At 37.1% G+C, this 22,264-nt stretch overlaps 1 protein-coding gene across 19 annotated transcripts in view; it reads right to left on the bottom strand.

Annotated features, from left to right (window-relative positions):
* The window catches only part of LOC133661622 (ELKS/Rab6-interacting/CAST family member 1-like), a 144,035-nt gene that overhangs the window by 29,735 nt on the left and 92,036 nt on the right, over positions 1 to 22,264 (bottom strand). The window lies entirely within an intron of this gene.

Genomic DNA, 22,264 nt, shown 5'->3' with positions numbered 1-22,264 from the left:
CAGATTATTATTTTTTTAAAATGATTTAATGCTTACAGTAAATTTCTATATCAACTTCAAGTTGATATAAAGTAATACAAATAAAAAAAAAATGTTTTATGGCTTTTCTGTCAAAAACAACTTAGTTTTTTTTATAGTAAAACTGAAATATGCAGTATTAAGTAATTAGAGCCCTAAAAGATCAATAAAAGGTGGATGCGCGAACCATTGTGCTACCAAAGCTCTGATGACGTCACTGATACAAGGAATTATTGAAGTATTTGTTAAATGGATAACAAGTATGTCGTTTGGATTTAGTCTGTCGTCCTTTGATTCCAGCGGCATTTTAAAAACTTTTATTTATCCTCTATCCATATTCCCAACTGGCCACAAGTCTCAAAAGCTCACATTTCCAATGCAGCTTGGGCGGTTTATGAGTCTGAACCGCGTCCCGAAACAGTCACGTGGTACAACTTGGCAACAAGGCTTCACACGTCTTCATTTCCGGCTCCTCCCCTAAATGAAGCAAGCCTCGATACGTGCTTCGCGGAAACGCCCCCTCCATTACTCGACACACGCCTCGAAGCCTCGGCACATTTGGTCCCATCACTACTATATACTTATTTCACTGCAGAGAAGTTAAGAGACAAGCTATACTTACTAAAATAGAGCTGGAAATGCAATGCATTAAGCAACTCTGCTAATAATTCTTCTTCTTTTTATATGACCACATGACTGACTCTCCCAGGTCAGTTTAGGTACTGCGTCATACAGTTTTTGGTTTAAATTGACATACAATATATGACAGTTTGTACACTGAATCATACGTCGCCGCCAAGAGAACAAATGTCTTTTTCATATGCTGTATGGAATTGCACCAACACCTTCACAGTGAAAACCAGCTAATGGGATTCAATTGTTTTTATTTTATGTTAGAAAAAATATTTCTGATTGTGTTTGACGATCATGACATAATTTCACGGATATAATTTGCTGACCTTGTGGCTGATACTGTACTATTAAGTCCCAGATGGTGAAATCAGCCACCAAACAGCCAATGAATCATATTTATAATCAAGTTTGGTCCATTTTCTTGCCAACGAGGCAGATCTGCCACATCCAAGATGGCCTACGTAAATACATTTAATGAGGCATCTACATTTTAATGTCAACGACAAACATTACCACAATAGAGTTAACATAAATAATTAGCGTAAAAGCAATCACTTCTTTTTTTATTTGGCAGTCAGTAACTCATTGTTGCAGCTCAGAGGTCAGTCCAGACATTAGGTCAAATGCGTGAAAACTATAAAAACAAAAAAACGTGACGACTTTTTACTATCAAGTGTTTAGAAAATCTAATAGAAAATGTTAGTCTGCTCTAGCGAGGTGAACGAGGTCAAAGCATTAAGTTTGCTTCTAAGTTTAAAATGTGCTAAGTCAGGATGTTTTCCTGCCCAAACCTAACCAAACCATAACTTTTCTCCCTGAAGCATCCAAAAACAAACATATTTTCTTTTAAGTGGGACATAAGGCGATTGTCGGACAGCTAAAATTGGAACATTTGTCAACTGGTAACGGTCGTTTAATTGAAAAAAACAACAAGCAAAGCAAACAAAGTGTTGGTTTGGTGATTACAGGGTCAAATGTGACCGTTTCCTCTTTTCTCAGCACGCCGCAAAGTATAAATCATACAGATTTGCATGTACCAGGACAAAGACGTGTAATTATACCGACCCGCCCAAAAGTCACTGCTGAAGTTCTTGAGCGTGCACGAAAAGTGAGGAATGCCATGATGAGTGTCTAAATGAAGACAGATGACACATTCAGCCTGGGTGAAAACTCAAGGATTCTATGGTCAACCTCACTGACCACAAGCTCAGTCACCCATCATGCATCAGTGCTGCGGCCCTGAGGAATGATTGATTGATTAATTATCACTGATGATCAGCCGGACAAAATATACACAACTGAACTCTTTCAGTTCTGAACAAAAGAGTACAAATGTGTCAAAACGTGTAACCTTCATGCGTTGCCTGTGTTTTTTGTTTGGTCTAACATTAAAAACAGAAGACATTTCACCCTAAAGTTTTCACCCTGTAATAGATCAATGGAAATGTCTACCCCAGTTCAATGTAAAACCCGGATTATGATCAGTGTTCGGGAAACTACTTTTAAAAAGTAATTAATCATGGTGAAAAAGTAATTAAATTACTAATGAAATTACTATTTAATAAATGTCACTGTTTGTTGTGTGGGGTTGTATCTACGTATTTCGTATCAGGTTCATTTTAGTGTGTTGATGGTTGTTGCATTTATTAGTAAATGCTACTTCCTGGAATGAAGTTGCTATGCTTCTGACGCTGACTTGTTGATATACGACCTAGGGTTGTACGGTATACAGGTATTAGTATAGTACCGCGAAACTAATGAATAATTTTCGGTACTATACCGCCTCTGAAACGTACCGGTCCACCCGCGCCCGCGTCGTCGTCACGTCGAGTCATTGCTGGTTTTACGAGCAGAGGAGCATGTTCGGCGGCACACAACCACGGAGTACTTACAAGCAGACACAGTGTGTAGACAGAAAAGGGAGAACGGACGCATTTTGGCTTAAAAACTAACGATAAAGGTGAAGTTATAACACTGAAACGCCCTCAGGAAGAGGTGCTTTAAGACATGGCTAGGTAGCTACCGGCTAACGTCCATCCGCCGTCGGCAGTGTTTTAGCTACTTCTAAATCACTAATCCTTGTCTCCATGGCGACAAATAAAGTATGTTTCTTACAAGTATCATCCCTGCAGGACGAGGAATAGCTAAACATGCTTCACTACACACCGTAGCTCACCGGCATCAAAATGTAAACAAACGCCATTGGTGGATCTACACCTGACATCCACTGTAATGATATCAAGTACAGGCATGTATCTAGTCGATACTACTATGATTATGTCGACATTTTTTGGCATTTCGTTTTTTTAAAATTCATATTATGTTTATAAACTCAGGAAATATGTCCCTGGACACATGAGGACTTTGAATATGACCAATGTATGATTCTGTAACGACTTAGTATCGGATTGATACCCAAATTTGTGGTATCATCCAAAACTAATGTAAAGTATCAAACAACAGAATAATAAGTGATTATTACATTTTAACAAAAAGTGTAGACATAACAAGAGAAAGTAAGCAGATATTAACAGTAAATGAACAAGTAGATTAATAATTCATTTTCTACCACTTGTCCTTAATAATGTTGACAAAATAATATAATGATAAATGACACAATATGTTACTGCATATGTCAGCAGACTAATTAGGAGTCTTTGTTTGTTTACTTACTACTAAAAGACAAATAGTTTTGTACGTTCACTATTTTATTTAAGGACTAAATTGCAATAAGAAACGTATGTTTAATGTACCCTAAGATTTTTTGTTATAATACAGCCAATATTGCAATTTTTTTGTGGTCCCCTTTATTTATAAAAGTACCAAAAGCACCAAAATATTGGTATCGGGACAACACTAATACAACCATATCAAACGTAGCGTGCATCAGTAAGAATGTTGTAACGTACGTAAAAGTAATTAATGAGATGACTTGTTACTATAAAAGTAATGGCGTTAGTAACGTCGTCATTACGTAACACCGTTTTTTCTAACACTTATTATCACCCTTTTATAGATTTTTTTGTACAGGTTTAGTGTGTGACGTGAAACTTTCTGTCAAAAACATTACAGTTGGTGTTGTCAACTTAGTAGGAGGCGTGTCTTAATGAAATTAAACAATGGATGTCCGCTAACTTTTTGCAACTCAACGCTAAGAAAACGGAAATGCTGATTATCGGTCCTGCTCAACACCGACATCTATTTAATAATACCACCTTAACATTTGACAACCAAACAATTAAACAAGGCGACTCAGTAAAGAATCTGGGTATTATCTTCGACCCAACTCTCTCGTTTGAGTCGCACATTAAGAGTGTTACTAAAACGGCCTTCTTTCATCTCCGTAATATCGCTAAAATTCGTCCCATTTTGTCCACAAGCGATGCTGAGATCATTATCCATGCGTTCGTTACATCTCGTCTCGATTACTGTAACGTTTTATTTTCGGGCCTCCCTATGTCTAGCATTAAAAGATTACAGATGGTACAAAATGCGGCTGCTAGACTTTTGACAAAAACAAGAAAGTTTGATCATATTACGCCTATACTGGCTCACTTGCACTGGCTTCCTGTGCACCTAAGATGCGACTTTAAGGTTTTACTACTTACGTATAAAATACTACACGGTCAAGCTCCTGCCTATCTTGACGATTGTATTGTACCATATGTCCCGGCAAGAAATCTGCGTTCAAAGAACTCCGGCTTATTAGTGATTCCCAGAGCCCAAAAAAAGTCTGCGGGCTATAGAGCGTTTTCTATTCGGGCTCCAATACTATGGAATGCCCTCCCGGTAAAAGTTAGAGATGCTACCTCAGTAGAAGCATTTAAGTCTCATCTTAAAACTCATTTGTATACTCTAGCCTTTAAATAGACTCCCTTTTTAGACCAGTTGATCTGCCGTTTCTTTTCTTTTCTTTTCTACTCTGCTCCGGGGTGGACCGCTAGCCTGTCCATCCGATGGGGACATCTCTACGCTGCTGACCCGTCTCCACTCGGGATGGTTCCTGCTGGCCCCACTATGGACTGGACTTTCGCTGATGTGTTGGACTTTCACAATATTATGTCAGACCCACTCGACATCCATTGCTTTCGGTCTCCCCTAGAGGGGTAGGGGTTACCCACATATGCGGTCCTCTCCAAGGTTTCTCACAGTCATTCACATTGACGTCCCACTGGGGTGAGTCTGTACCGAGGATGTCGTTGATTTAGGGCTATATAAATAAACATTGATTGATTGATTGATTGATAGTAAGCAACCACATCTTTTGTTGACCTCTTAGCTTGTTAGCCAGCAAACAAAGGAAATGAAATAGAAATGGGGGTTTTATTGCACCTGAATAAGTAAGTTAAGGTTGGTGCAGTACACTTCCTGAACAAGGTGTATACACACAGAAACCGATGTACACAATAATGTTCACCAGCAAACTAATCTTTGTGTCGCTGTGATGTGGGTTAGATTTCTTTGTCAAGCAGGACGATGCGAGGGAAGAGTAGAGAGCTGGTGTCATTTCTGTTGATGCAGAAGAATAATTCAGGCTTCGCTTTGCGGTATTTAGCTGAATCAACCCCAAATAGGAGGCACTACAAATGGGTTTAACAGTTACACCTTAGTTTTCAACAAAACATTTCACAACAATTTTGCCCTGGTTTTCGAAGAGCACCTCAGTTATCGTACGACTAAGCACCGTGTGGAACAAACGCGTATAATCATCACAATCAAGTGCCCAAAGAAAGTGTTGGTAGGGATTTGCAATATGTCCTCAAATCTATAACGCCATATGTATTGCAGCCTCACCAATTTTTGTATGAAGGTACAGTTCATGCATGCAATGATATTTTCTCAACCAACATATTTTATAACCTGCACCTAACACTCAAGTCATGGATCAAACACCAGCGCTGGATTATTACGAAATAAAATCTATTAAATGTGTGGTCTATTTTGCGCAACATATTACCGTATTTTTCCCAAGCTTTGAACCCTAGGTGCGACTAACCTATGGATTTGTCTTCGGTAACGGCTAAATCATGCAATGGATTAAACAAAGAAATCAAACAATGTACTAAAATGATCCCCTTAAGGAAACTGTTCAAACTCAAAGTGTTCGCAGTACACAAAAGAAGAATCCTGATTAACATCTTGAACCTTATTAAAAATTGAGAAAATCTTACTCATCTTATAAAAGATGAATAAAGACATCAATGACTTTATTGTTTTGTTGGATCAGCCGTTTCACTGCCGTGTTACAGACACCGTTTGAAAACAATTAAGGTATGTAAATAAACATATACAAAAAGCTTTCTATGTAACTATCTCATTTCACAACATACTGGTATATATCTGCGACTTACAGTCCGATGCAGCTAATATGTGGAAAAAAATACTTTTTTCTTCTAAGACTTAGTGAGTGCGGCTTATATACCGGTGCGGCTTATAGTCTGGAAAATACGGAAATATCTTTGGGTGTATAGAATGAATTCACTGGATTTGTATTATTTCCTACAGGAAAAAATGTTTTGCTAATTCTATTCAATTTGAAAACAGAGTTATTCCTGTAAAGAAATGAGAAACGTTGACGACAAATGGTTATTTTTATTAAAGTAAACTGTACCTCTTATTTTATTGTATTTTGAAGATGTACCTGCACATACTGCTTATAAAAACCCTAAAATATTATTTATTCCAGATGTCCTCGCTATATCTCTATAAAACACGCGCACACACACTTTTTTCATAATCCCCTCGGCCGATCCTCCATCACTCGCTCTATCACTCGCCCTCTCTGCTTGTAAAGGAGACAAGAGACATTCTTTCCGTCCGTTTGGCGGCCCTGTGCCATGATGTCATCGCCGTGACGACAAGGCCAGATAGGAAGCAGACGCACACGAGCACCAGGCACCTGACCTCCACCCTGGCATGCACGGCAACCACAGGCCCGTCCTAAAACCACTTAAAGACTCCGATTTTATCGGGAGGGCGAATGGCGAGGTTTGGATCCCAAGCGTTTGTGAGCACGTGAGGGCAGCTTCCAGTGGGCTGCATTATCTCCTCCATGTGTCACACTGCGAGTGTGTAAGAGTTGTGTAGTTGTGATAGCATGGAGTCCACAGTGACATTGGCCAGTGTCTGTCTTAGACAAACACATGTTCGAAATAAAAGCATCGCTTCCTACGACACAAGAGGCTGCTTGTTTACTTCCCACAAGGCCTTGTTGTGGCACAAGCACACCATTGTGAGACTACAACATCTGTTTCATAACAGCACACTGACTTGGACTAAAAACAACACAAAAGGGCTGGCTTCCTTATTTTGTATTTTATGTCATTTTAAGGCTCTGTCATAGCTTCATATGTCTACCATTCATAAATGAAATAAATAGTCAAAGATCCTCTATTGCGGGGTGTCTGTCACACGGCGACTGAGTTCCTTGCCGCATGACCACAAGATGCAGAGGAGGAAAGCGGGTAAAAAAAATGTGTTGAATAAAAAGCTAGTGTAGCTATGGAGTGCACATAAAGCTATCAACTGTCTTTGTAGCAACAAACACTAAACAGAGAAAAGCTCAGAACAATGATCCAGCCCCGTCCAGAGGAACAGGCTGGCATATAAAGCATCCTGATTGACAACCAAGAACAGACGTGTCCTGATTGCCAATCAAGGACAGGTGAGTCCTTTACTTGATGTAAAAATGAAACTGTTACTGATTACCACAATTAACATTATATAGCTTTCGATTAATGTTTCTTAAAGCCAGAAAGTTGACTGACTAGTTTTGTCTGATTTTTTTTTCTACAAAATGAAACAACTAAATGAACATCCTCCAAGTATTCTGATTCCATAATTTTTTGCCAGGGGTTGTAATTACTATGGGTGTAACGATTCGTTTTAACAACGATTCAATTTGATTCAAAATTCGATATGACTAAAGGGAAGATATTTTTTTAATTCTTAGAACAATTCGACCGAAACAATTTAGTGAGTTGAAATCGATACAGTAACTTTTTAGCAAAAAACATCAACCAGTGTGACAAACCAACTGGGAAATAAATACATACTGGGTACTGTACACTACAGGTGAAGTTTGCTATATTTCTGTTATTTCTTGAAAGGTAATTAGGTATAAATGAATATTAATGGCCAAAGCATTCACATCTTATTCGAACAAAGTGCAACACTTTAAGTTGAATAACAAAAAAAACCTATTCTGCTCACATTTTCAATATTGAAGAAATTTTCAAACAAGTACAGTAACCAACATTTTAACAGTAGATTTACCTGCTACTTTTACTGTTGTTTTTTGACATAGTATACATAATACAAATACATATTATATATGTGTATATATATGTGTGTATATATATATATATATATATATATATATATATATACTGTATATATACACACACATATGTGTGTATATATGTATGTATATATATATATATATATATATATATATATATATATATATATATATATATATATATATATACATATAAGTATATACATATATATATATATATATATATATATAAGTATATACATATATATATATATATATATATATATATATATATATATATATATATATATAAGTATATACAGTATATATACACACACACATATATATATATATCTATATATATATATATATATATATATATATATATATATATATATATATATATATATATATATATATATATATATATATATACATACAGGTATATAAAAATGTTATGACAGATCACCTCAAAAATGGAATGGAATTTTACATTGTTTTAATAAATGAGACAACCACAATGTACATGAACATAAAAATGTGGGATTTACACTATTAACTATGAATGATAAAACAATTAATATTAAAAACATATGAACGTCGCTCCTCTTTTACTTCTCACACTACCTCCTCGATTGACATCTTTTTTAATCAACAAAACGAAACAAAAATGCAATGCAACAAACATGGCAAAATATGAACACAAAGGGTATTATGAACACTCTGATATTACTTTTCTGCAGAACTTTCTTGTAAAAATCTTCTTTCGTGTCTGTCCCTGGCAGCTCAAGAGGAAACACTCTGTAGAAACAATGCCCGCCCACACTGCTTGGTGCCTCGTCTGAACTGCTGTGACATAGATTACCAGAATAACTCGTATGACACTCAAAAGCGCAAATTCCAACCATTGAAATATTTGATATAGTTTAAGACTTACAGTAATTTGAAAACATTACTGCACATCATAATGGTGGCTACAGTTTCAATGTTAAAGCTCTAATAAAGAATTTGTAAATGTCCGGCGGGCCAGATTGAAAATCTTAACTATGCGGCCCACTGTCTGTAATTTGCCCAGGTCTGAGCTATAGCATGATTGCAAAACCTGCAACAAGTAAAAAGGCCACAACACAACAAGATACAGCCATAACACAACAAATACAAGCCAAAACACAACAATACAAGGCGGAAAGGAAGTGATAGCAGACAAGTTTTGGCAACTCACAGACTTCCTGAGATGAAAAGTTGAAAACAGTGTAGTGAACAAAGTTGGAAAAGTAAGTGAATTGTGAGCACTCTTTCAGTCATAAATACCGGTAACTTTATGTACTTTTTAAATAATACTAATATAATATGTTCAGGAAATGGTTTTGTCACCATAACTTGCTCTGCTGTCACTTCCGTCGTGACCATCGCGTCATTTGAGGCAGGACAGACAGTCTTGAATAACCTTTAACATGCTTATTAAAAGTGTTCAACTTCATATAAGGTCTGCCGTTTTTTAATCTAATGTTTCCTTTTTTCTAATATCAAAAAAATCGATCTATTTCCTTTTAAAACAATGTTGGATCGATACCTGTCTTCCGGAAGGCAAACTTGCCAAGCGAAGATAGATGCAGTTGGTTAATAAGGAATATACTGTAAATCGATATATCGATTAATCATTACACCCCTAGTATTTACGTATGTATACCGGTATTAGTATAGTACCGCAATACTAATGAATAATTTTCGGTACTATACCGCCTCTGAAAAGTATCGGTCCCCCGCGCACCCGCATCGTACGTCGTGTCATTGCTGGTTTTGCGAGCAGACGAGCATGTTCGGCAGTGCACAACCACGGAGTACTTACAAGCAGACACAGTGTGTAGACAGAAAAGGGAGAATGGACGCATTTTGGCTTAAAAACTAACAATAAAGGTGAAGTTATAACACTGAAACGCCCTCAGGATGAGGAGCCTTAAGACATGGCTAGCTAGCTCGCGGCTAAAGTCCAGCCGCTGTCGGCAGTGTTTTAGCTACTTCTAAATCACTAATCCTTGTCTCCATGGCTACAAATAAAGTATGTTTCTTACAAGTATCATTCCTGCAGGACGAGGAATAGCTAAACATGCTTCACTACACACCGTAACTCACTGGCGTCAAAATGTAAACAAACGCCATTGGTGGATCTATACCTGACATCCACTGTAATGATACTAAGTACAGGAGCGATACTACTATGATTACGTCAATATTTTTTGGCATCACAACATCTTCTTTCATTTAAAAAAAATTTATATTATGTTTATAAACTCAGGAAATATGTCCCTGGACACATGAGGACTTTGAATATGACCAATGTATGATCCTGTAAGGACTTGGTATCGGATTGATACCTACATTTGTGGTATCATCCAAAACTAATGTAAAGTATCCAAACAACAGAAGAATAAGTCATTATTACATTTTAACAGAAGTGTAGGTAGAAAATGTTAAAAGAGAAAGTAAGCAGATATTAACAGTAAATGAACAAGTAGATTAATAATTCATTTTCTACCACTTGTCCTTAATAATTTTGACAAAATTATAGGATGGAAAATTACACAATATATTACTGCATACGTCAGCAGACTAAATTAGGAGCCTTTGTTTGTTTACTTACTGATAAATGACAAGTTGTCTAGTATGTTCACTATTTTATTTAAGGACAAACTTGCAATAAGAAACATATGTTTAATGTACAGTAAGATTTTTTGTTAAAATAAAGCCAATAATGCAATTTCTTGTGGTCCCCTTTATTTAGGAAAGTACTGAAAAGTATCAAAATAATTTAAGTACCGGTACCAAAATATTGGTATCAGTACAACACTAGTACAATCCAAAAAAAGAGTTGCTAGCAGCTGCATTCTGCAAACAATTCAGGTTGTGTGATTCTCAAAAAAGGGTAAACAATTTACTTAGATGTGCATATTTATACTAATACTGAAATACCTGCCTCTCACTCTAGTCCCAAAGGGTCCCCGCTCTGCTATTTGAGAAGTTTTGTACTACAGTGACCACCAAATATCTTTTTGTCAAATTTGGTTCAGACCAGACGTATTTGGAATGAAAGCTTTCACACTTCAAAGTGTCTTGCAACATATGATCTAGTAGTGCTATGAAACAGGAAAACATGAAACATGGACGACCACGTGTGCAACATCAAAGTGACGACAGTCAATAAAAAACCCGTCAAAAAACAGCATCTAGTGCTGTTTTTGAGTTCTACTGCAGCTGTGCTTCAACAAAGGTTCCAATTCCCTGTGGAGGGCATTTTAAACACAACCATTTTACATAAAGAAAGCTGTAAGAAAGGATATCTATTAAAAGTGTGTAGAGTTGTGATTATTAGGAGGATGGATGCTGCAGTATGTCATCTATTCTAAGGATGTGTGTGTTGTATGAGGGACAACAAGTTGTACATCACACAGACTCACATATTCACACACCACTGACAGGAAAGGGACTAAAGTGCCTGCAGGATTTGGAGGGAAAACAAATCAAAAAGACATGAAGAAGCTCAGCAGGGAAGCCAGCGGCCGAGAGAGAAGAGAATGTTAGCGAGCGGCACAAGAGAGGAGGACAGGAGGGAATGCTGCGAGACACGAGCAGGATCTGATCTTTTCTCATCGTCTCTTTTCCTTCTCTGTCTTTGTTCACTAAGCAGTCTTTGTCTCCGGCACACACACACTTTTTTAAAACATGAATACAACGCACAGTGTGACTAATAGGAAAGGTGGAAAAAGCATTAGCTTTAGCTGGGACCACACACACACACACACACACGCACGCACATACACAGCTTTAGACCACAGTGGGAACATTTAGTTTCAAACACATACAGAATAAGAATGATGAAAGTTAGCATTCATCTTCATTGAATCTATTTTTTTTTTTACCAGACAGCAGAATTATGAAAAAAATGACTGAGAAAAGGTTGTGTTGTATAGACAAAAAAGTGTACATTACAAATGAACACTTAAAATAAATGTTTTTTTCATTCTATTTATCATAATTTATTTGTTATTTTTTTCAAAATATGTTTAAATATATATAAAAATGTTATAATAAGAAGGAGCCTATCCCAGCTGACACGCACCCTAGACTGGTCGCCAGCCAATCACAGGGCACATATAAACAAACAATTCACTCTCACATTCGTACATATGGACACTTTACAGCCTTCAATTAACATAACATTCATATTTTTAAATGTGAAAGGAAGTACCTGAAGAAAATCTAAACCCACACAACATGCAAACTCCACACAGAGATGTCCAAAAGGAGATTCGAACCAAGATCTCCTGACTGTGTGGCCTACATGCTAACAACTAGGCCACACATATGCGTTTATTTCCGATTGGTGTATTTATAATTAACTATATACATTTACATACTCGATTTTTTAGCATTTCCTGAAATTACCAAGATTATGCAATAAAAAAACATACAAAAAATATATTTTGATAAAGGTGTGAAATACCATAGTCAATTTCCTTCGTTTGAAAATAATTAAAAGTAAATTCTATATCATTGTATTTATGTATTCCTACGTACATTATTGCAAATTATAATTGTTTTTTTCCCCCCCCCCCCAAGTTATTTTTTTTGGCTTTTACAAAATCATAACACACATAACAATAAACACACATGCACACACGTATGTATACCCGCGTGGTGAAATCTTGGTCGCCGGCATGAGGGACGAGCGTGCTAGCTACCGAGCTAAAAGCCGGAGCTATCAACCCGATAGCCAGCACTGCTCTTGAAGTCTTAAGGGAGTAAGGTTTCCTAATGTACACATGGCCCAGCCACACTGACTGGCCTTCGTTACACTCACCTCCCTAGACCTCGCCCTCATCCGGGTTACAGCACCACTACTGTATATCCCGCGTGGTTCAATGCCTGCTTTTCTGTTCTTCCCTGGACGCAAACCTGGGTCGCCGGTATGAGAGACAAGCATGCTAGCTCCCGAGCTAAAAGCCCGGGCCGCCAACCCGATGGCCAGCACTGCTCTTGAGGTCGTCGGGGAGTGAGATTTACTAACATACACATGGCCCAGCCACAATGGCTGGCCTACGTTACATATATACTTATATATCCAGACTTTACACTGCAAAAACTGGAATCTAAGTAAGATTAAATATCTCAAATTAGGGTGATATTTGCTTATTTTCTGTCTGATAAGATAATTCTTCTCACTAAGCAGATTTTATGTTTGAGTGTTTTACTTATTTTAAGTGTTTTGGTCCTAAATTATCTCAGTAAGATATTACAGCTGAGATTTTATGACCTATATTGAGTAAAAGATGCTTGAAACGAGAATAAACTGTTGCAAAGCTGTGTCATTCACACTCACAAGTATAAAACTATTTTTTTAAAGTAATAATTTCTTACTTCAAGCATGAAAAAAAAAAAATATCATGATGCCGAGCGCATATAATTATGTCAAGATAATGCCACTAGCATTTACTTAATTTAAGAATATTGTTCAACATATTGAGCAAAAAGGTCTTTTTTTTGTACCAAGAAAAGTGCACTTGTTATTAGTGAGAATATACTTATTTTAAGGTATTTTTGGGTTCATAGAGGTTATCTAATTTTACTTGTTTTGGAAAGTCTTGACAAGCCAAATTTTCTTGTTCTATTTGCAGATAATTTTGCTTAGTTCAAATAAAATACCGCTAATTTTTTAATTTTTTTTTCTTGTTTTTGAACACTGACTTATTGCAGTGTAGAGCGCACCGGTATATAAGCCGCACCCACTAAACTTTAGGGGGAATTTTTTTTTTTTGCACAATTAATATTTGCACAGAAAGATTCTGTAAATGTTTATTTACATACCTTAATTGATTCCAAACGGTGTCTGTATCATGGCAGTAAAACGGCTGATTAAACAAAACAGATGTCATCGTCAAGGACCTACGAGCTTCGGAAGATCGTTCTCCAATAGGCTAAACAGACTCAATAACTCCACGGTGATGTCTTGGTGAATTTACTGAGGAATTTGTGAAACTGAAACAATACAAAAAGAATGCCATCGTATGTTAATAATAGTAACGCAGAAACTCGTAAACGTGGTATTATATTAGCTAATGCTATCGACACTAGCGCCATTAAATTACAATAGCGCGTACAAATATGCATGAAAACTCTCCTACAGACATCATACATGGAACGGTTTATTAAATATAAACAGTTTTAGTTAAACTGTAAAACTTACAAACGTTGCTTGGAGTGATGAAAGAAGAATCCATACGAGTAGAAAAGCTATGGATGGCTACATAACAGAACGACACTCTACTTTCGGTTGAAAGCACTCAATGGAAGGACACTGCAGCAGCTATAGTGAGAAAACTCGTCCAAAAGATGGCGCCATAGCACAAACAAAAAACATATTCTCAGTGTTTCTCCTTAACGCTTGATTATTAGATTATCACAACCTTCTCTAGTTGGATCCAGTTTTCTTTTCTTAACAATTCATTTGGAAATATTACTTATGTTGGCAACAGATAATGCATGCATCCTAAATGCTAAACGCAGGTAAATACCAATCAAGGTGTGCAAGGTGGTGCTGATCCAAATTAGGAGTCACCAGTTTCTCATTGTAGTTGCTTCTATATTCTCAATGTGTGGAGGAAGAAACACATCATTATCATCAAAAAAAAAGAGAAAGCCAGACAGTAAAAGTAAAAAAGAGAGTAAGACACGATGACCTGCTTTCACTGGTAAGTGTCAAACAACACGCCTTTCCTCTTAGTCCCACTAAGCTCTCGACAAGCCTGCCACACACATACACACACACACATTCACACACACACACACACACACACACACACACACACACACACACACACACACACACACACACACACACACACACACACACACACACACACACACACACACACACACACACTTGCTTTTGGCACTCTGCAAATTAATCTCATCGCTGTCTGAAGGGGGATCAAAGCACTTGTCTCGCTGCCATAGTGTGTGTGTGTGTGTGTGTGTGTGTGTGTGTGTGTGTGTGTGTGTGTGTGTGCGTGTGTGTCTCTAAGCTGCAGTGTGTTTCCAAGCAGTCTTGTCAAAACCGTCTTGTCGCTTTATGCACACGAGACACAGCAAAGCAACACAATATTGTTCGCCTTGAAATAGGTTGTGTTGTGTAGCTTTGCCTGTAACGTCTTTCTGCAAATCTGCCATACATACTTGAGTGCATGCTTGTAAAAAAAATTAATAAAATGTATGCAAAAAGTATTGGTTAGCGAAGGAAGCCCGCAGCTCGCCATTACCCCCTGGTGGTACATATCCTAAAGTAAATATTATGCTAATTTCTTTCGATTATGCTGCAGTATGAGGTTTTTAGGGGTTTAACATATTCGTAATTGGATTTTTACGCACAGTACAGCAGTGTTTTTCAACCACTGCACATAGTGTGCCGTGAGATACAGTCTGGTGTGCCGTGGGAGATGATTTAATTTCACCTATTTGGGTTAAAAATATTTTTTGTAAACCAGTAATTATAGTCTGCAAATTGCAGACTATAACGTGCAGGTAAAAAGGTGTCTAATGCTTAAACCAAAAATAAACAAAAGGTGAGTGCCCCTAAGAAAAGGCATTGAAGCTTAGGGAAGGCTATGCAGAACAAAACTAAAACCTAACTGGTTACAAAGTAAACAAAAACAGAATGCTGGACGACAGCAAAAACTGTGGAGCAGAGACGGCGTCCACAATGTAAATCCAAACATGACATGTCAATCAACAATGTCTCCACAAAGAAGGATAATACAACTGAAATATTCTTGATTGCTAAAACAAAGTAGATGCGGGAAATATCGCTCAAAGGAAGACATGAAACTGCTACAGGAAAATACAAAAAAAAGAGAAAAACCCACCAAAATAGGAGCGCAAGACAAGAACTAAAACACTACACACAGGAAAACAGCAAAAAACTCAAAATAAGTCACAGTGTGTTGTGACAGGTGGTGACAGTACACCTACTTTGAGACAAGAGCTATATTGATGCATGGTTGGTTATGGTTTATAGTCACATCCAACAATTGCGACGACTTTTTACTGTCAACTGAGTTTAGTTTTTTAATGATTTCTGCTGGTGGTGTGCCTCCGCTTTTTTTTAATGCAAAAAATGTGCCTTGGCTCAAAAAAGGTTGAAAAACACTGCAGTACAGAGTGGTACTGAGTTCCCCCACAATGTATATTAAATGTGGGGGAGGAAGTGGGGCAGCACGGTGGAACAGGGGTTAGTGCATTTGCCTCACAATACAAAGGTCCTGAGTTCAATCCCGGGCTCGGGATCTTTCTGTGTGGAGTTTGCGTGTTCTCCCCGTGACTGCGTGGGTTCCCTCCGGGTACTCCGGCTTCCTCCCACCTCCAAAAACATACATCTGGGGATAGGTTGATTGGCAACACTAAATTGGCCCTAGTGTGTGAATGTAAGTGTGAATGTTGTCTGTCTATCTGTGTTGGCCCTGTGATGAGGTGGCGACTTGTCCAGCCCGAATGCAGCTGAGATAGGCTCCAGCACCCCCCGCGACCCCAAAAGGGACAAGCGGTAGAAAATGGATTGATGGGGTGGGGCAGGAAGTGTAACTGCCCATAGTCACTTACCAGTTAACAATGGTGCCAAGGAGAAAGCCGAGCTTGAAAACCCTCTTGTCATTAAAGTATCCTGTTTGAGGACTTGTGACCTTTTCTGGTGAAATACGTGAAAAAGTATTTTTGTTACACTCTTGCTAGTTTTGTGTGTAGTGGTTGACTGTTAATAGCCAAAACATATGCATCCGTACATACTATATAAATACACACACATCGATGACAGTAGCGATGATTTGAGCGGAAACACTACCCCGTGATAACGACATTTCCAGAGAGATGTACGGCATAAGCAATAGAGTCATACAGGAGGGAATAAGCGAGCGCTGCAATGCGGGGGTACAGTGAAGAAAAGCCTCGCAAGGGAGGATGAGGATGAAGGAAGGACGTTGGGAAGAAGGAGAAATAAATCCCAGCATTAGCCTTGAGGCATCAACGTCAACTTTTGTGTTTTTTCCAGAACTGACTTTCTTTAGCCGTCTGATTGGCCGGACAATGATTTAATAAATACAATGTATGATTGCATACAACCGCTAGCACTTAACGTAATTATAGCGGAACAATAGAGGTTTAGGTATAATTATAATGTTTTATTCACATTAAAATAAGTGTTGCCTAACCGCTAACAATAATCCTGGAAGCTGCCCAAAAAAGTGCTTCATTTCTCAAGCAGTGATAAATTCTATTTTCTGCCTTTAAATCTCCATGGCAACTTTGCAAATTAACACTGTTGCTTTTTTTTATGTTTCCCAACATTTGCCTTGGCAAACAATTCATGTTATTAATGCTTGTAAAAATGTTGTGTAATGGCAAAAAATGAGAGGGTGGACATAAGTGCGTATATTGTTATACATCTTATATATCTACTGTATAAATTATTCACTTGATATTTACTACTTAAACACTGATGGATGAACAGAAGGAGTGAAGGAGACGGCGATGAGGCAAATATAGTTTTTTTCAACAGTTTTGTTGGCGGGACTCAGTTGTCTTTGGACAGTTGTCTTCCTTCTCTCTGCCAAAAAACACTTTCTTTCATTTTACTACTTTTCTTTCTCGCAAAGAAAGCTGAAGTTTGGACTTCTTCACATGGAGTTGATGACTTCCAAGACAGAAAAGTGAGACAAAATGTCACAGATGTACACCCGTGTGTGTGTGTGTGTGTGTGTACGCGCTAATATATTCTAAGCCTGTGCTAGAAAGGTCTGAAAGCAGCAGTATCAAATTTCATGTCTGACAGAAACATTCAACTTTTACAAAGCAGAGTTAAATCACACATTAAACCATAAAGAGTTATGGCGGCCTGTGTGTGCCCGGACTTTTTCTTTTTTTTTTCATTACATGCACATACAGACCAACACGGAGGAACTTAAACATCCCTCATGTTGAACACATCAGCTCAGGCCAGACTGATAATAAATATCAACATTTACCGCTAAGTCAATGCATGACCGCTAAAGACTCAACAAACTGGACGGCCGAACATCGCTTGTTGTGTTGTCTTCTAAGTTGTAGGTGATTTCTTTGGTCACTATCTCATAGACGTTGCCAGATGTGACGCAGAAACACGCAGCGGCTCTATGAAAACAAGTCGCTTGTAACAAGGGGATAATTGTTGACTTGGCAACGCTGGACAGAGGAGCAGCCTGAAGTAGACGCACATTAGTCTGCTCCTGAAGGTAAAATACTGTACAATATTAATACATATGACAAAAAACTACTGTAGTTGTTTGTAGTACATGCTATTGTTTTTAAAACAGGATTTCGTATCAAAAAGTTTACTAACTACATGTTAAAATCGGTTATGTTATGGAAGGGCCAAGCATGCATTCATCCATCCATCCATTTTCTACCGCTTGTCCCTTTCGGGAGCCTATCTCAGCTGCATTCGGGCGGTAGGCGGGGTACACCCTGGACAAGTTGCCACCTCATCACGGGGCCAACACAGATAGACCGACAACATTCACACACTAGGGACCATTTAGTGTTGCCAATCAATCTATTCCCAGGTGCATGTTTTTGGAGGTGGGAGGAAGCCGGAGTACCCGGAGGGAACCCACGCAGTCACTGGGAGAACATGGAAACTCCACACAGAAAGATCCCGAGCCCGGGATTGAACTCAGGACTTTCGTTTTGTGAGGCACATGCACTAACCCCTGTTCCACCGTACTGCCCCAATTTATTGTAATCCATTTCAATGGGCGGGGCTGCCTTGACATGCGAGTGTTCTGAGTTACAAGCTCGGTCGTGGAACAAATCATGCTGGTTGAAGTACTACTATAGCATTACGATCTACTAAAATTGTGTGTACAATTGATAACAAGTACTAAATAGTGTGTACAAAATAGAGATGCCCCGATCGGAATGGGGCCGTGATTCGCCTTTTTTAACTGATCTGTGATCGGCTGATGAGCAGACGAGCCCATGACAAAAAAATAAATAGAAAAAATTAAAAATTAAAATACCATACCGCCCCCCGGTCCGTGGGACAAATTTTCAAGCGTTGACCAGTCCGCAGTTACAAAAAGGTTGGGGACCACTGATTTAAGAGACACAATACTCAGTGCATAAGAATTATAGAGTTGCAGATTCAGAGCAGATCATCTTTGTGTGTTATCAAGTTTGAACATGTTTTAATACACACAAACCTTTAATAGATCAGATCCTTAATAGTCATAAAATAATAAGGGGGAGTGTCTATGTTGGAAAAAAAAACATTTTCCTATAAGTTGTCAATTAAATTATTATTAAGTTACTGCTAATTGAACACATTTTTGTATTTCTATTGTTTTATTCCATATTACTTCATAATTTTAGCAAATATGTTATCTTTGTGCTTTAAACAATTTTGTAATTTTTTTCATTTTAGTGTCTTTAATGATCTATTATTTTATTGCAATTTATTTGGCAAGTATTTGGAATATTTCTGTAATGTTACCACTTAATTTGTTTTAATCAGCCCCTTAAGTCATCAGGCAGCTATACAATCATGTCATTGCTGAATAGACGATATGTCAAATATATTAATTCATGACTGTCTAAATATTATGTTGACATGTACAAAGATGGAATATTCTCTCTCCATCGTTTGTCTTTACAGCGCTATCGCCTCCTTTTATGCAGCCATTTGTGCATAACGTAACTCTCGACGCGCTAAATATATACACAAAACAGTTTCAGGTTTGATAAATCACATTTTGAGTGCTAAATGATTATAATTGCATTTTCTCCTGTGTTATAATCAGCGTATACTCTGAGGACAAACACGCTAAATGGATTGCATGAACTATTTTGATCATTTAAGACAGTGGTCCCCAACCACCCGGTACCGGTCCGTGGATCGATTGGTACCGGGCCGCACAAGAAATAAAATAGATTTTAAAAAAAAGAAAAATTTTTTTTTTTTTTTTTTTTTTATTAAATTAACATAAAAAACACAAGATACACTTACAATTAGTGCACCAACCCAAAAAACCTGCCTCCCCCATTTACACTCATTCACACTCATTCGCACAAAAGGGTTGTTTCTTTCTGTTATTAATATTTCTGGTTCCTTCATTATATATCAATATAGATCAATACAGTCTGCAGGGATACAGTCTGTAAGCACACATGATTGTATTTTTTTATGTTCTTAGAAATTGATTTCTTATGTAAGCCGTATGTGTATGCTGTATATGAACTTTTTTTTTACTGCAGCTTAGTCATTTTTATGTTTATGTAAACTGTATGTGTTTATTGTATATGAACTTAGACAAATTCTGTTTTAATTATTAATAGCTTAGTATTTTTTATTAATTCATCACATTTTATTGTTTTTAATTATTTGTTTAATTCAATTTTATATATAAATAATTCAGTAAATATGTGTAATATTTATGCATCAGTTACCAATATGTTTTTATTTTTAATATAGGTACTGTACCTACAGTGTGTGAATGAACTGGGACTCATTTTGTTTTTTATTTTTACTACATCTTCATATTTTTGTATTTTATTGTTTTGTATCAATATTGGTAACAGTATGTTTTTATATATTTTTAACATAGAAACTGTATGTGTATGAGAACTTGGACATATTTAATTAATTTTATGTCTTAATTTTAGCAAATATGTTCCTCCCATGTTTTACAATATCAAAGCTGCGCATGTATTATTGTAATGTGAATATATTTTTTCGAAATGATAGCTATTAGTTTGTTTAGCAAATGCGTTGAATATTTCTGTAATGGTACTAGCACATCTTTTTAATATTTAATGCGTTTTATTGCTGTGTTATATAAAGTGACTCCATTAAAAGAGAGAGAAGTTGGTTTTTCACATCTGCATATTTGATGGTGGAAAAAACCCAAAGAAGCGGACGATAGGCATATACATATAAACAGTGGAGGTAAAGCTGCTTTCTTTCCATTAAAAGTCGTGACTTGACGTGGTTTGAAATGCATAAATTTATATATATACATGTAGCGGCTACTTTTGCATTCAAAAAAGTTTCGAAAAAATAAAAATAAAGTAATGCAGAGTAGTCTTGAGGAGGAGGTGTTTGACTCACTAAATTCCTTAATAAGCACTCGCGGAGATATTTCTAGATTCAAAATGATCATAATTTATTTTCACAAACAAAAAATATTCTCCGTGGTTGACTTCAACATAATCAAACAAAACTTATTTAGCGTGGCTTCAAAATAACTTGTTTTAGCGGTAAACAAATATATATACATACACATCTATATACATACACACATACATAATACATGTGCATTTATTTTTATATATTATATATATATATATATATATATATATATATATATATATATATATATATATATATATATATATATATATATACATACATATATATATATATTTATATTTATATATAGAGATGTGTATATATATGTGTATGTATATATACTGTATATATGCGTGTATATAATACATATGTAAACACACACACTCACGCACACACACGCACGCACGCACGCACGCACGCACACACACACACACACGCACACACACAGATACAAACCCCGTTTCCATATGAGTTGGGAAATTGTGCTAGATGTAAATATAAACGGAATACAATGATTTGCAAATCATTTTCAACCCATATTCAGTTGAATATGCTACAAAGACAACATATTTGATGTTCAAACTAATAAACATTTTTATTTTTGCAAATAATCATTAACTTTAGAATTTGATGCCAGCAACACGTGACAAAGAAATTGGGAAAGGTGGCAATAAATACTGATAAAGTTGAGGAATGCTCATCCAACAGGTGAACAGGCAAATTGGGAACAGGTGGGTGCCATGATTGGGTATAAAAGTAGATTCCATGAAATGCTCAGTCATTCACAAACAAGGATGAGGCGAGGGTCACCACTTTGTCAACAAATGCGTGAGCAAATTGTTGAACAGTTTAAGAAAAACCTTTCTCAACCAGCTATTGCAAGGAATTTAGGGATTTCACCATCTATGGTCCGTAATATCATCAAAGGGTTCAGAGAATCTGGAGAAATCACTGCACTTAAGCAGCTAAGCCCGTGACCTTCGATCCCTCAGGCTGTACTGCATCAACAAGCGACATCAGTGTGTAAAGGATATCACCACATGGGCTCAGGTACACTTCAGAAACCCACTGTCAGTAACTACAGTTGGTCGCTACATCTGTAAGTGCAAGTTAAAACTCTCCTATGC

The sequence above is a fragment of the Entelurus aequoreus genome, linkage group LG12, assembly GCF_033978785.1.
Source record: "Entelurus aequoreus isolate RoL-2023_Sb linkage group LG12, RoL_Eaeq_v1.1, whole genome shotgun sequence".
In the NCBI taxonomy this organism is placed as follows: domain Eukaryota; kingdom Metazoa; phylum Chordata; class Actinopteri; order Syngnathiformes; family Syngnathidae; genus Entelurus; species Entelurus aequoreus.
This window is presented reverse-complemented; position numbering and strand designations above follow the sequence as displayed.